At 40.3% G+C, this 17951-nt stretch overlaps 1 non-coding gene across 1 annotated transcript; it reads right to left on the bottom strand.

The window, feature by feature from the left end:
- Positions 1–3936: 3936 nt before the first annotated feature.
- On the bottom strand, positions 3937–4043 carry LOC145049037 (small nucleolar RNA R71). Its single transcript, XR_013683157.1, has one exon. It is a non-coding gene; the product is annotated as a small nucleolar RNA R71 (small nucleolar RNA).
- Positions 4044–17951: the final 13908 nt, after the last annotated feature.

Genomic DNA, 17951 nt, shown 5'->3' on the forward strand with positions numbered 1-17951 from the left:
TTCGCCTTCCCACGATCCTCGAAAGTACCTGGAACCATAAACTAAAACTATAAGCCAAAGCTTAGTGAGTTCCCCCAAAGTACCAGCACACCACAATAGACAAGCATAGAATATGAACAGCCAGCCTAACTGGACCACCTTGTAGGGCCTACAGCCTATCAGGCTCACTATACGAGCGTTCGGCATGACTGGACCACCTTGTAGGGCCTATAGCCTATCCGGACCACTCCACGGGCCACCGACCTGACTGGACTGCCTCGTATGGCCTACAACTAATCTGATCATCCCCATGTGTGTTGGCCTACAACACAAAGCAGAACCGCCTCAACCTAACACAACATATTGATGTATACAACAAACAAACATAAACACAAAGCCAACAAATACAGATAATCGTACGGATCCACCTAACAACTACAACTATCAAATCACCATCTTGACGAGGATAAATAATCTAGTGGGCTAGCATTGGTGCCTTCGACCCACAGGTACAGTAAAGAAAACTCGCCTCATAGCTTGAATACAGTCTTAAAAACTCCCATCTTCGACAATCAACTCAACCTAAATCTTAAACGTCAAAACATTTCCATTTCTAAATTAATAACATTTCCCAAAATACTCTTAGTCAAAATCCACAAGTTAACCAAATCAACCCAGTCGAGTCAACTCAGCAGAGTCAACTCAGGGCTCGCGAGTGGGGCATACTCTGGTGGTACGCAGAGCGTACTCAGGCTTTAACCGTAGTCAAGAGTTTGACCATGTATGCGTTGCGTACTCTAGATTACACATGCCGTATGGTCTGATTTCCATTTTCTCAGTAAGAGCTTAATGCATTAAGCTCTCACGTCCAACTTTCAAATCCAAGGCCAAAATACCGCCAAGAGTCATAAAGTTTCCGACTTTATGACTTTTCATGTCCATTAAGTGCTTAATACAAAAAATCCTAACTTCTTAATGCCTTAAGACCTTTTGGAGAATACATGGAGAAAAACTAAGCTTCAAGACCATATTTTTATGACTCAAGACCCCTCATATGGTCTGGAAGGATGACTTATTTGGTTAAGATAATGTCATGCTTAAGTATCACCATATTTGGGACCATATGTGCCCTAAATGAAGAAATGGCTAGATCTACAAGATATGGTGATCAATTTATGAGTTTTTATGATAACAAGGAGAGAATCCCATATCCAAGTTGCTTCGAAGATCCAAAGTCCTTGTACCAAATTCTTCTTCTTCAAGAACACCATCAAAGCACACAAATGAGCTCAAAATGTACTCTTCTCACTTAGGGTCTGCTAGAGGGATGTTTTCTTAGATGGAGGCTGATGAAGGAATGAGAAATGAGGTGATAATGATGCTTATATATGGACCAAACCCTAAAAATTAGGGTTTGAAGTTTTCTTACGTACGCCATGTGTATGTGGTGTATGCCCAGCATACTAGGGTCCGCCTCAGTACACTCAACATACTAAGTTTTCTATACATATATTTTACATCATATCTTAATATTTATAGCCATCTTTATGCCCATTATAGAACAAAAGATACTTAATTTATTGTATGTTGTGTTGTAGTGTTAAAAGACATGCTGGGAGCAAAAAGGAAGCTGAAAGCTGGATGTAGGAACTTGGATCCAGGAAAAAATGAATAAAATACCCATTCCCATGACCAGGTGACATTACCACATCGTGGTGTTTTGAAGTTTCCCGACGAAAGTCAAAGACTTGCGAATTACTTGACAAACTAGAAGACCACATCATGGTAGACTTGCCACGATGTGGTGGACCGACTTCGAGAAAACTACAAATATAAGACATAATCCTCCAAAAACCCATTTTCGTCTTTTGAAGGCCAAGAACACAGTTTGAAAGTTGGAGTTGCAGAAGATCGATTGTAGCTTGGATTTGAGAGATTTTAGGCAAAACAACTTCCTGTTACGTTTTTCTTCTTGTGTTTAATCATGAATATTAAGTTGAATTTCGTTTTTATGTGTTTACTTGCTAAAATCATGGGCTAAAAACATATGAATTTTGATTAGATTAGACTAGCGATGAGCATCGGAACCGGCTCGGAAACCAAACTTGGTGGAAAATATGAATCGAACCGGATCATTGGTTCTATCGGTTCTGGTTCTCGTTGTGTCTTCAATGTTGGAACCGGTCCTTGAGAAATAGCAACATACGGTTCTGATTTTTGTTGGTTCTACCGGTTCTGGTTTGCGGTTCCAAAAGAATATCATCCCGGTCCCGACCCGATTGGTTCTATCCGGTAACGGTTCCGGTTCATGCTAGTTCCCCGGTCCAAATGCTCATCCCTAGACTAGATTGCTTGACTTTTTATGGTTGTATTTATGGTTATTTTATTAAAGAACATCTCTATGCGTATGAGAACTACTTTTCTGTTTATTGCCGAGTTGAGTTAAGTTTGCATGACCATCACTCTTTATTGAACTTGAATCTTATGATCTTTGTGAATTGCAAAATTATAGGAGTAGTGTTTTGACCAAAACCTAGGGTTAAATAGAAAAGTAGGTAAGTAATTGTAAGAGCTAATATATGACGACCAATCATATATTGAATTGATTTAATAAACCTAATTAATCAACTCATTATAAGTCTAATTTAACTTGAACCGAGCACTAGTAATTTATCCGCCTGATCACCGTATGAATGAACTTATGTGCTAAAAGATTACGTTAGTGAACATTAACCTGGTCATCTGAGGAATCGGCAACCAACAAAGCATTAATCCATTGCACTTCCATAAATCAACCATAATAGTAAGTGTATCAAAGGTAAACGAAAGTCTCTTAATTACCTTGGTTAGAATCGTCTTTTGTGTTTCTTGCTTTTAGTTTTAGTTTTTGTTTCATTAGTTGATAGTTAGTTTAGTTTGGTTGATTAAGTTTCTAGCCTTGCAAAACTAGAGAAAACCCATTTCCTTATTTAAATAATAATATAGGTAATTAGTAGATAAAATTAGTTAATAATTATGTTCCTCATGTTTGATACCCAACTATTTGTGCTATTCTATTTTCAACAAGGTACATTGCCTTAAGAGATAATAATTAGTTACATTAGTAGGTTAAACTAGTGCGTGATTATTTATGCATCAAGTTTTTGGCGTCCTTGTTGGGGAACGATCCATTTTTAGTTAATTTGAATCTGTTATTTTATTATGACTTCTTCTATTCATTTTCTTTTAAATTTTCATTTCGTATTCTTCTGTTTGACTTACCATGTCGTGGACATTAACACCACGTCTTGGTATCGTGACAATTTTGTTCTTTTGACGCGTTTCATTTGTTTTTTGTTTCAGTGATTTATGACCTGAGGATCAAAATCATCAATAATACCACCGTTTGACGAGCTTGAGTTAGAATTCCATAAGAAAAAGACAAACAAACTCAAAGAATTAAGAAAAAGGACTCTAGAAAGTGAATTCGAAAGTTTTGAGAAGACTCTTAACAAAAAGGAAGCAGGTTATGAGCCAAAAAGCGAACAAGAATCAGACAAAGTAAGCGAACCCGAAAGTGAGCCAAAATCCAAGATGACGGACATTGCCAACATGATGATGGAGGCATACAAGAGACAGATATGTGAAGACACCGGACCGGGACTTATGCAACCTATAATTTCCAACACATCCAACTTTGAACTAAAAGGACACATACTTGCTCAACTAAAATACATACCATTCTATGGGAAAGACCACGAGGACGCCTACAAGCACATTGATGAGGTCAATGATATCGCTGACTACTTCTACATACCAAATATACCACGTGAGACAACTTTGCTAAGAATGCTCCCCGTTACTCTTAAGGGTTCAACAAAAGATTGGCTGATGGCACTCTCACCGGGCACAATAACAACATGGGCACAAATGCGGGAAAAGTTCATACAACAATTTTTCCCACCATCTAAAGTTTCCAAGTTGAAGAAGACTATTGCAAATTTTGAGCAACAAGCGGGAGAGTCATTATATGAGTCATGGGAGCGTTATAAGAGTTTGTTGAGGAATTGTCCTCAAAATAATCTAAATGTGCAACAAGGAGTCTCGATTTTCTATGATGGGGTAAACGTCATTACTAGGCAACTCCTTGATTCTCAAGGGCCACTCACAAAGAAAGAACCGGTCGTAGTCAAGGATCTCATCGAGGAATTTTCCAAACATTCAAGAGAATATCATAACCCTCTACAAGATGTGACTAGGGGAATGGTGAATTATGCTTCGAATGACATGACGACGGTCTTAACAATGTTGCATAACATAGATAGGAGGATGATAAAAATGGATCAAACAATCCATGCTACAAGATGTGACTACCAGAAGTTCCTATATCACATCAAATCCCTTCAAATCAATATCCCGTTCATGGAAGCCTTAACTCAAATGCCAAAGTGTGCAAAGTTTCTTAAGGATCCCCTAACAAACCGAAAGAAGATGGGGGAGGTATCTAAAGTAGCACTAAATGAAACCTACTCGAATGCTATGTTGAACATGCTACCAAATAAGATGGGTGACTCGGGTGGTTTAACACTCATGTGCCAATTCGGGAATCCAACCACAAGCAACACTCTAGCCAATTCGGGAGCAAGTGTCAACTTAATGCCTTATTCATTCTTCAAGAAACTTGACCTCCTAGATTCAAGACCAATCCGAATGGTCACCGATATCAAGGGAATTAGTCCCTCATATTTTTCACATAAAATCAATTTAGAAGAGGGAGCTAAACCAGTGGTGCAAAACCCAAAGGAGAATAAACCCAACCATGCAAGAAGTAGTGAAGAAAGAGGTAGTCAAACTCTTGGATACCGATATCATTTACTCAATATTGGATAGCCAATAGGTGAGTCTAATGCACGTGGTACCTAAAAAAGGAGGCACGACTGTAGTAACAAACAAAGTAAAAAAGGAGGCATCTGTGCATTGATTATCGCAAGCTAAAAAAATGTCACATGGAAAGACCATTTTCCTTTACCATTTATTGATTAAATGCTCGAAAGATTATCTGATCACCATTATTACTTCTTTTTAGATGGTTTTTAAGGATACTTTCAAATCCCTATTGATCCTCAAGACCAAGTAAAGACCATGTTCACTTGGTCAAGTGGGACCTTTATTTATCGATGGATGTCATTCAGGTTTTGCAACGTTCCAATCACGTTCCAAAGATGCATGATGGCTATTTTCCATGATATGGTTGAAAAGTTCATGGAAGTCTTCATGGACAATTTTTCAGTTTTTGGGTCCTTTTTTGATGATTGTTTGTGCAACCTAGATTTGATGCTTGCAAGATGCGAAAAGACCAACTTAGTTTTAAATTGGGAGAAGTGTCATTTCATAGTCAAAGAATATATTGTCTTGGGACATAAAACCGCCAAATCAGGGATAGAGGTGGACCGTGCAAAGGTTGACACTATAGCCAAATTGCCACCTCTAACAAATGTGAAAATGGTAAGAAGTTTTCTAGGCCATGCAGGATTTTACCGCCAATTCATAAAAGGATTTCTCAAAAATTACAAGGTGATTAACCCAACTTCTTTTGAAAGATGCCACATTTGATTTCTCAAATGAATTCCTTGAAGTCGTTCAGTTATTGAAAGATAAATTAACCAATACCCCGATCTTGATCGCCCCGAATTGGAACCTCCCATTTGAGCTCATGTGCGATGCTAGTGATTGTTTTAGATTCGTGCCAAGGATCAGGTAACATTTCATCCTGAAACGAGATGCCCCAAAATAGTATCCAAGTTTGTGAAGTATTTGATGTCTGGGATACAATTTTATAGGACCGTTTCCGATTTCTTGAGGGAATAAGTACATACTAGTGACGATTGACTATGTCTCAAAATGGGAGGAAGCACAAGCTTTACCTACAAATGATGCTAGGGTGGTGGTAAGATTTCTAAAGAGATTATTTTCTCGTTTTGGTGTACCAAGGGCTCTAATAAGCGATCAGGAAACTCACTTTGAAAATAAACAACTAGCCAAAGTGCTAGAAAAATATGGTGTATATCATAGATTTGAAGCACCCTACCATCCACAAACAAGTGGGCAAACTGAAGTCACAAATCGAGCATTAAAAAGAATTCTTAAACGATCGGTTGGTAGTAACAATAAGGAGTGGTCGGAAAAGTTGGATGATGCATTGTGGGCATTTTTTTATCGACTTTAAAACACCTATTGGTACTACACCATATAGGTTGGTCTTTGGAAAAAATTGTCATTTATCGGTAGAAATTGAACACAAGTTATTTTGGGCTTTGAAGACTTGCAATTTTGAGTTGGCTGAACTATGAATCAATCGTCTAATGCAAATGAATGCCCTAGAGGAATTGAGAAAAGAAGCATACACAAGATCTTTGATATACAAAGACAAAACGAAGAAATAGCATGACGCAAGGTTGAGTGGATGTAAATATTTTCAAGAAAGGAAAAAGGTTCTCCTTTTCAACTCAAGGATGATGCTTTTTCCCAGGAAATTACAGACATGATAGGATGAGTTGTTTATTGTGAAACAAGTATTTCCACACGGGGATATAGAGTTAATGGAAGAGATGGAACACCTCTCAAGGTTAATGGACATCAGATAAAGCATTATGAGGAAGGGATGCCATTTGAAGAAACTGAAGGAGAAACCTTGAAATTTGCAGTAACCGCATCAACATAGATCAGGAAAGATTCCGACTCACGACTCTCCGAAAAGAAGTGCTTGTAGGAGGCAACTTGTGGTTTAGAGTTTACATTTATTTCCTTCTTTTATTCGCTTTATTTTCTTTTATTTCTTATTTTGCTTTTATGTGAATTTTCTTTAGAGGGCAAGCATGGAATGAGTGTCGGGTGGTAGTTTTTATGAAAAACTTGCCCAAAATAAATTAATTTATTTACCAAGAAGTGGAATAATACACCACGACATGGTGACTTCACATAACTTGTAACGTCGTAAATTTTCAAAATAATTTTTCATTTTTTTTTTAAAATTATATTTTCAGTCATCAAAACAATATCAAACAAACTCTATCCAATGTCAACATAACAAACGAATCCCATAATCTCAAAAGATCTCAAATACATAAATCCTCTCAGTGTGTATGGATCATGTCAGCGCCTTCCCGCGGTCGTTGCTAGTACCTGAAACACACAACACAATAACTGTGAGCATAAATGCTTAGTGAGTTCCCCAAAATATCATATACAACACATACGCCTTTCCAGGCCATAACTCTGTGGGACCTTCTGGTCCAAGTGTCTCAGGGGACTTTCGTCCCGAATCCCGGTAGACCTTCCGGTCCTACCCGTATTGAACTTCCGGTCCGTAACCACCTGACCTTCCGGTCCATGTCCTCTTGACCTTCCGGTCCATATCATCTTGACCTTCCGGTCCTTAACATACATAGCATTCAAAACGCATACATATCACATATCAGCATATAGCACATACATCTCATAGCATATAAGAACTTCCGTTCACACATAGGTATCCTTCCAGGTACAGTATAGTGAGAAGACTCACCTTGGCTATCTTGGATAATCTCGCACACATATACACTGACCTAGCCTCCGCCTAAACACATAAACAATTATCTCAAATCAATAACGGCTCTCTAGGCTAGACTAGTCTCTTCCATGTCCTTTAAGAAGGCTAAAAGACCATTTTACCGTTCAAATGGTCCACAAGTCCAATTGGGGACCAAACCCTAAAAGTCAATGGTCAAACTTTGACCAGACTCGTCGAGTGCACTCGTATGACTCGGCGAGTCCATGCATGTCCTCTTCACCTCTGGTCATCACTCGACTCGCTGAGTCAACCCTACACTCTACGGGTTACCACAGGTCGCGAATCGCGGGGCAACCCGACTCGACTCGTTGAGTCCCTTATGGACTCGGCGAGTTCCTCCCATAAAAACACTCAAACAATCTTTTGAGGTCAGATCTGCTTCATCAACTAGTAGATCTAACCTTCTAACACTTGAAAGTCACGTAAAGGTTCAAACTTTACGTTCATGCAATGCTTATAAGACCAAAAATGGAGAAATAACCTTTAAAATGGGGTTCTACTCTCCAGGCTCACTTGAAACCTCATAAAGCTGGAAGCTTGGGACCTTTTGGACCTCTCAAGGTCCAGATCTATCATCTATACCCATAGGGACCTCATATGCTTCACAATCTAACTCAAAATTGTGCAAAGGAAACCCTAGATTCACGGAATCTATCAAATACACGAAATGAGAAGGAACTTGTACCTCAAAACGTGAACCTCAGTGTGAACAACACAGATCCAAGCTCCACAATCGATCTAGCTTGGATTTTCCCACGCCTTCTTGCAAGATCACACCAAAGGATGAAGAATTAGCCTCCAAATTGCTCTCTAAGCTCTCTTTGCTCTCTAAGGTTTTCACAGGGGAGTAGTGGCCGCAAATGATGTCCATAAGGGCCTTTAAATAGGGCTCAGGCCTTGAGATTTAGGGTTTCACTTTACAGCACGGACTCGCTGAGTCCACTCATCAACTCATCGATTTCGGTCATTAATCCAGACAAGAATTCGCGATCCTACTCGGCAAGTCTGAGTGTCTACTCGCCGATTCCCTCCATAAAACTCAAGATAAATAATTAAAATAAGATACCTGGGAATCCGGATGTTACAATTCTCCGCCACTAGAATCAGACTTCGTCCTCGAAGTCTCATTTTACAAACAACTCTGGATGTAGCTTCCGCATCTCCGCCTCCGGCTCCTAAGTCAGCTCAGACCCTTTTCGATGCTGCCACCGGACCAGAAGCAGTGAGACTTCCTTGTTTCTCAAAACCTTGATCTTCCGATCCACCACCGCGACTAGTCTCTCAACATAATTCAGGATCGCATCCACCTAAATATCCTCTAATGGTACCACCGCCGACTTGTCGGCTATACTCTTTCTCAACTGGGACACGTGGAAGGTATCATGTATCTAACTCAACTCCGCAGGAAGCTCTAACCGATATGCTACCCCGCTCACCCTCACGGTCACCCTGAACGACCCAATATACCGGGGCCCCTGCTTGCTCCTCTTCCTGAATCGAATCACTCCTTTCCAAGGAGACACTTTCAGGAGTACGAAGTCTCGGATCTGAAACTCGAGCTCGGATCGTCGCCTATTCGTGTAACTCTTCTGGTGACTATGAGCTGTCAACAACCTCTGCCTGACCTACTGTATCTACTCTGTCGTCTGAAGCACTATCTCAATGCTGCCCATCACTCACTACCCTACCTCTCCCCAACAGATGGGAGTCCGACACCTCCTTCCATACAACAACTCGAAGGGAGGCATACCAATGCTCGAATGGTGTCGGTTGTTATAGGAAAACTCAGCCAATGGAAAATACGTGTTTCAACTCCCTCCGAAGTCCAACACACATCCCCGAAGCATGTCCTCGGGCATCTAAATCGTCCGCCCACTCTTTCCGTCCGTCTGAGTGTGGTAAGTGGTACTGAAATGCAGCCTCGTGCCCAACTCCTCGTGGAACTTCTTCCAGAACCTGGAAGTGAAACGTACATCCCGATCTGACACAATCGAGATCGGTACTCCATGCCGTCATACCAAATCCCTCACATACAACTCTGCCAGCCTCTCTGTAGAAGAGCTCTCACTGATCGCAAGAAAGTGAGCGTTCTTCGTTAGTCGGTCGACGATCACCCAAATTGCATCGACACCCCTCGCGGTCCTCGGCAATTTAGTGATGAAATCCATAGAAATCTGTTCCCACTTGAATTGGGGAACCTCAAGTGGCTGCAACTTGCCATGCGGACGCTGGTGCTCGGCCTTAACCCCGCGACAGGTCAAGCACCTCTCAACAAACCATGCTACATCCCTCTTCATACAGGGCCATCAATAATCTTTCTTCAGATCGAAACACATCTTAGTGGCCCCGGGACGGATTGAGAATCTCGATCTATGCGCCTCCTCCATCAAAGTGGTGCGCGCCCCGCTTGCATGCGGCACCCAAATCCGACCCTGACAGGTCATAAGCCCGCGGCTATCGGTAACGAACTCAGGTACCTGCCCAATCACCCGCTCTCTCCTACGGTTCTCCGGTCTCACGGCCTCTAACTGGGCCTCCCGAATGGTGTCCAACACCGGAGTCATCACTGTCAGCCGCAAACAAATGTTTCGAATCGGGGCACTCTCCGCCCTACAGCTCAGGGCATCAGTTACAACATTAGCTTTGCCCGGGTGGTACGGGATCTCATAATCTTAATCCTTTAGCACGTCCAACCATCTCCTCTAGCGCATATTCAGATTGGGCTGATCCATCAAATACTTCAATCTCTTGTGGTCCGTGTATATGGTACACCAAACCCCATACAAATAGTGACGCCAGATCTTGAGGGCGAAAACAACTGCCCCTAACTCCAGATCGTGGGTGGGATACCTCGTCTCATGAGGTTTTAGCTGCCTCGATGCATATGCTATCACATGCCCCTTCTGCATAAGTACTGCACCCAACCCCGATATCGATGCGTCACAATACACCACAAAATCCTCCATGCCTTCCAGGAGGGATAACACCGGGGCTTCGCATAACCTCTGGCGAAGTGTCTCAAACGAGGTCTGCTGCTCCGGACCCCATGAAAAAGCAACACCCTTCCGGGTCAACCTGGTGAGAGGCACGACGATCTTGGAGAAATTGCTGATAAATCTCCGATAATAGCCCGCCAATCCTAGAAAAATCCTGATCTCGGTGGGTGATCTCGACACCTCCCACCTCATAACCGCCTCAATCATGGCCGGATCGACCAAAATTCCATTCTGGTTGACGAGATGCCCCAAGAACTGGACCTCTCGTAACCAGAACTCGCACTTGGAGAATTTGGCATAAAGCCTCTCCGACCTCAATACCCCGAGAATCTCTCTCAGATGCTCCTCGTGCTGCTCTCTAGATCTCGAATACACCAAAAGATCATCAATGAACATGATCACCGACCGATCCAGCATCGGCCTGTACACCCTGTTCATCAGATCCATGAATGCTGCCGGTGCATTGGTGAGCCTAAAAGGCATCACCATGAACTCGAAATGCCCTTAACGAGTTCTGAATGCCGTCTTCTAGATATCCTCATCGCGCACTCTCATCTGATGATATCTCGACCTCAGATCAATCTTGGAGAACCAAGACGTTCCCTGCAACTGATCGAACAAATCGTCGATCCTCAGTAATTGGTAACGGTTCTTGACCGTTAACTTGTTCAACTCCCAGTAATCAATGCACATCTGGTGTGAACCATCCTTTTTCTTTATAAAAAGGATTAGCTCTCCCCAAGGGGAACTACTTGGTCTAATAAAACCCTTCCCCAGCAGCTCCTGAAGCTGCGAGGATAACTCCTGCATCTCTGGCAGCACAAGGCGATAAAGCGCCTTGGCGATAGGTGCTGCCCCCAGAACCAAATTGATACGGAACTCTACCTCCCTCTCGGGAGGCACACCCGACAACTCCTCGGGAAAAACATCCGGGAACTCGCGCACTATCGGAACCTCATTAATCGAACTTGGCCTCCCAGCGGCAACTCGTGTGTCCATCACATAGGCTACAAACTCGCAGCAGCCCTGCTATAAACTTTGTCTCGCTCTTGCAGCCGAGCAAAACGCTGACCCACATCGGGTACCCTCTCCGTACACCGTAAGTACTCCCCCACTAGGGTCTCGTATGGTCACCAAGTTACGCTCGCAGTCTATAACAGCCCCAAATCGGCTCAACCAATCCATGCCCACTATGACACACACGTCCCCCACTGCAATCGGGACCAGATCTATCGGGAAATCCACACCGAAGATCTCGAGTACACATCCTCGAATCACATCCGTAGCATACACCGCTCGTTTGTCAGCTATAGAAACTCGCAGAGGTCGACTCAGCGCCTCTCGTCGGATACTGATGTGCTGACTAAACGCTATGGAAACAAATGACCGACTCGCACCCGAGTCAAATAACACTAAAGCACGTACATAATTCACAAGAAAAGTACCTACACATATCATAATATAAGAACAACACCTCAAACTCAGCATAAATAAATGAAAGAATACATGCCAGCCACGACATTAGGCGATGTGCGGACCTCCTCCACTGTCAACTGGAAGGCTCTCCCGCGAGCCTTCGGTGCCTCGGCCTTCACCGGCCAAACCTCAGTAGCTCTCACAGCGGCAGGGGCAGATCCCTGTCGTGCTCCCTGTGATGTCCCCCGCAGCTGCAGACACTCGACCTTCTGATGGCCCGTTTGGTTGCAATGGAAGCAAACCATGAATCCCTTGGGGTAATCCTTGGCTATATGCCCCTCCTTGCCACATTTGTAGCAAACACCCGATCGACAAACCCCCTCATGTCCCTTGCCACACTTTCCGCAAGTGCGGCCCTTCTCGCCTCCAGATCTCGAATCGGCGGGCTTTGCCCGCTTGGCTGCCAGCCGAGACTGTGCCGACCGCCGATCCTGATGGGTTTTTGTCATAAGAACATCCTATGTGCTCATACAAACCCTAATGCTTGGATCTAGGTTTCTCTATTGTACATGCAAGTTTTCCAAGACTATAAACCCTAGATCTAGAATATGATAAACAATATAACATATAATTAGGGTTTAGATCATACCTTGATTATTATGTAGCAATAACAATCCCAAATCCTTCTTGTCTTAACTTTAGAAAGCATAGAGTCACAAATGTCACTCCTCTAATGGTTCACAAACACCAAGACCAAGAGGATGAAGAGGAGAAGAGAAGGAGGCTGCCCAAAACGTGTGGAAACCCTAGAAGAAAGCTTGTCCACATTTTTGGGGCATAAGGGCTCTATATATAGTGAGGCTGTTAGGGTTATCTAACAAGGAAACCCTAATTTGGATCCTTAAGCCCTAAGGAACCCATGGACTCCTTTAGTTAGGGCCTTGGACGATTTCCTTATGGGTTTCCCCATAGAATTCGTCCACTCCTTATTATAAGGCAATCCATGGCCCAAATTGCAATTATCCTATAATTACAATTCCAGTCCCTTAAGTTTAATTAATCTCTTTTAGTCACAAAACTAATTACCAACTAATTATTGACTAATTTTAATTAAACAATATAATTTCTCCTTTAATATATTATTCCTATAATATATTAATAAATCATATTTAATCCTTTCTCTCCATAATTCATCCTATCAAGTTGCTTTGGTGAAGGCAACCCAAAAGGACCATGCACCATCGGGTCAAGTACATGCCAAAATAGTTATGGACTTAGACACTAATCCAACAGTCTCCCACTTGGATAAGTCTAATAACTATTATGCGTATGACTTCAGATCCTGATCTGCAATCGTAGCTTTCCAAAGCCGTTGTCAACTCTGATCCAATCAGATACGCGTGTCCTTTAGATAAGGGATCATATATTCCTCCATTCTAGATATCGTATGACACATGATTTCTAATCATTCTCTCTGTACTATTTCTCGACTTCCGATTTATGACGATTGACTAATTGAACAAATCAAATTAGCCCTAGCCCGGCCGAGCATTTACATTTTTCATCACTAAATCATCAAGGGACCCAAAGATATCGCTTTTATCCTACTTTGGATAAAAGGAACGGATAAACTTTGATTCAATGCTCGCTTGCACTCACTCACCGAATCACACATAACAATATGTTTTATGACACCAAGTTACTGGTGCATTTACATATTATCAATGTGTAACCTATTTGCAAGATACAACTCACACATCTCAGTTTCAAGAATATAAGATGTTATCGTCTCACCAATCACTCGTGATACAATTCATGGAGTAATCCAATGCTTAAATCATATTCATAAGCACTCATGAACGTTGCAACAAACATTTGCTTATGTCTAATACTCTTTAGACAATCCGCACACCAATTCACGACAGTCTTTATTCATACCTACTTCCAATATATGAACGATTGTGGCCCGTTCGAATAATTTGACTGTTCTCAACTAATTAAATTATTCAGGAAGTCAAAACATGCAAAGTGAAACACAAGAATAATACTAATCCTATATGGCCTCAAACCTTTGAGCATAAATAAAACACCTTTTATTTATCACCATATCGATTACTCATTATTTGTTGTTTCGGGTAATCAACTTTTTACTTGAATTACTACACTTTTCCCATGCTCTTAGCATGCACACAATGTTTACCTATGGTTCTTACTTTGTGAAATAGATCAAATGAACACATTTCCAATCATACTCATTTCACAACTCCTAATCCTTTTCACAAGTGAAAGAATATCAAATTCTTGCCACTTATCGAATATGCTAGATTCTAACATTTTATGCAATGATCCTTTTGTAATGTCACTGCACTAAAGTCACAATGACTATTGCTAATGAAATTACAAAGTCCTCTATCGGATATTGTTACAATACAATTCCTTAGATATGATGTCTCTCACTCAAAGTACATTCCTTTGAACGTAAAAGTTTCTAATCTAGACATAGTTTTTCAATATTCAATTCCCAATATGGAAAACTTTCCATACTTACCGTATGACAATTCATTCTTAATAGAATCTTCTCCATTCATAATAATGTCGATATGGTCCATCCAATACTATACTTCCAACTACTCACAAGCGACCAATCCTAGGCGAACTTTGGATTGTCCTTTGATAGTTGTTTAATTATCTTAGTCAAAACCGATTCTTGTCCTTTTTCCCTCTAAATGCGCTAGACATTTGGAAAATTTTAGAATGGTCAAATATTATAGCATTTGCAAACGATCCTATACACGAAGTGGATGGGAGACGATGCATAATGTCTCACATAAAGATTTGATACTTTATCAATCTTTTGCCGTAATATTTTATGTGCTACGTTCTCAAAATTCGAACTATGAAGAGGAATGCCGTAATCATAATCGAAATTTGAGAACACACTATGTTTCCTTGACTAAATTATTAACATTCCACAACCTAAGCCTTTAGATTTGAAATGAAGTATAATATTCTCTCCGTTAATTATAGCAAAACAACTATTCAACCTTTACAACTTTGCAAAGTATGGCTTTTGTTTTTCTATAATTAATATTGCTAACTTGCAATACTTTCCATAATAATCATGCAATCATAACATTTATGCTCCCACTATCATGATAATTATTATAAACATAACACTTATGCTCCCACTAGCTTTGACATGTATTCAGAAACTAGCTTAACTTCCAGAAAAACAATACTTATTGAATTTCTTAAGTTCATGTTTCTAATACCTAATGCTTTGATAATCCTTTATCTAAGCTTATACACCTTTCCCTTAGATAGCTCATATGTGTGTCTAAACAATTCAGACTAATTGCCAAATCTCACAATTCGAATCATGGAAGGAGATACCGTAACCATGATCGAATTCGAGAATTCAATTTCACAATCACTATCTTCTTAAAATCTCTATTAGTGAAAGCATTTCCTCACAGTCATTTTCATAAAGGAGGAAATCTTATGACACTTAGATTTTAATGGTGTATGTGTTCCTATCCATGTGAATTTGTCAAAACCAAAGTTTACGACAAATTCTAACTCATATGGAACGAACTTTCTTAATCTTGATTTCTTGCCTTATGGTAACATAGCTGCCCACCATGTCTTCCGAGTAGTTAAGCAGCTCACCCTTTCCTATCAATGTACTTTCCATTGATCAAGGTGCCTGCCTTTTATGCGTTCAAATGAGAGCTCATAGAACTCACATGCATAATTAACTCAATTGAAATGGCACAGAAACAAAATAGTGTCAACACGATAGGTTGTAAACCTCAACTCGTGTGCTAGTGATGATCGATAAGGTTTATTTTGATTTATTCTTGAAACCTTTCAAGACCATTAAGACTCCCACTGACTCCTTGACATATAATATTCTCTTGTCAATAAACATTTCTTGACAAACAAATATTCAAGAGTTAGTGTAGGTTTTATCAAAACACTTCATAAATTGGTCCTAGTTGGTCTTTGTCTTATCCAAGACATCACAACTTTCCACATTTGATGAATGTTATAAACCTTCTTAATACTTATCACTCAATATCACAATCTTAACTCTAAGACTTGTTTTGGAACGAAGTATGATTGACTTCTTGATTTAACCATTTCTTCAATTCTTGATTCGTTTTCTTAGACATACAATTGTACTAAGACTTACTTAGAGGATCAATTGAGATATGGTTCTTAATCATTAAGACTTATCATAAAGCATAAAAGGTACTCTCCCTTCTTCTTAGAATGGAGAAACTTTTATCTCTCTGCCTACCTGATTCTTCTTATTCGTTCTGCTATTGATTTAAACCTTTTCAAACAATTCAGAATTACACTTAATCTTATAAGTATAATCATATTTACTAAACTTTTAGTAAATCATGACGAATATCTTTGTTACTCTTATGGTGGACTTGATCAACACGCAACTTTGTGTACTCGATCTCCTAGTCCTTCATTTGACACTTTGTCAATGAATTAGTCTAATTTCCAAATATGAAATTTCTCATTCATCGTGAAATCAAGTCACATGATTCCAAGTTTCTGTCCAATTGAAACTTGGGCGATGAGAAACTCTCCCTAATTGGTAAATTCTCAACATTTTCACAAACAACATAATTAAGAATCAAATCCATTATTGCTAATATTCTAACATCAATTTTTCATACACGCCATTGCAAGGATAAATAAATAATATAAAATCAAAATTTATTTTATTGCGGAAAAATTTTGTCCTTACAATGCAATTCATTGAAAAACTATGCTAACACATCTTTCTTGGCAATCTAATTCTAACTCTAAGTAGTAGCTCAAGAATCTAATCTTCAAGTAATGCGATCGAAATCCATTTCTTCACGGTTAGATTCTGCTCACTTCTTCCCTTAAGCTTCCTCTCTTTCCTTCGATCCTACAAAACATCAATTGTAATCTTATCACATTATGTATTAAGAATCTAGAATAGGAGCTTAAGAGAGTTAGTCAATGGATTTTACCTAAAGTAGAGCCATACGTTTTGACTCTCCCATCTCTTAGATCTCTTAGGTAAATAGGGAAGCTTCGTCTCCAACGCCCCTTCTCTTGGCAATAAAAGCAAATTGACTCTTTTGGAACAGCACATGGAACTATTTCAGATATTTCCTTTCTCTTATGATAAAACTCTTCGATCATGGCATGTATTTCGTTCCCATTGCCTATATCCATAGAGGTCTGGAAGGCAGATTCACCATCAACTTTGCTTTTCCATTGCGCCAAACCATTGCTGATTCAGCAGCAATAAGCATATAAGTAAGATCTATAAGGGTCACGTTGTGGTTCATCATATAGTACTCTCTTACGAAATCACTATACGAGTTAGGAAGTGACTGAAGAACCCAGTCAACATCCATCTCCTCACATACAACGGATCCCAACATTCTTAACTTATCAATGTGTGACTTCATCCCTAGGACGTGTGCACACACCGACTTTCCTTTTTTATGTTTACTTGCCAAAAGGGCTTGAGTGAGCTTGAACTTTTCAAGCCTTTGAACTTGTGTGTTAGGGAGAATAATTGGAGGAGGAGGAGGAAGTGAAGCATGATCTCTTGTTCCTCCATCGCATCGTGGAATATCATCTTCATGTGGAATGCTTGTTCCACGGGATTTGGGAAGACCATAGTTGTCATACTTTGACATCTACAATACGGGAGCAAACAAATTCAAGTTAGTTGATTGATTGAGTCCTTAATAAATCACCCAAATGAGATATTAAGGCTAGGACCCAAAACAATACGCTACAGCCTAGAAAAGGGATGTCGTAATCTAGTTGCAGAATATTTGAAGGTAAGTGAATGACGATTCACTAATTTCCACCATGAAAAACGAAAAACAAATCTATGAAAACTCCTAGATCCTTTGAGATTCATTGAACTTTTCAATGACATGTTTAAATCTCGATATGCCCCT

Source organism: Lactuca serriola, chromosome 4, assembly GCF_051521515.1.
Source record: "Lactuca serriola cultivar US96UC23 chromosome 4, Lser_US96UC23_V15, whole genome shotgun sequence".
Taxonomy (NCBI): Eukaryota; Viridiplantae; Streptophyta; class Magnoliopsida; order Asterales; family Asteraceae; genus Lactuca; species Lactuca serriola.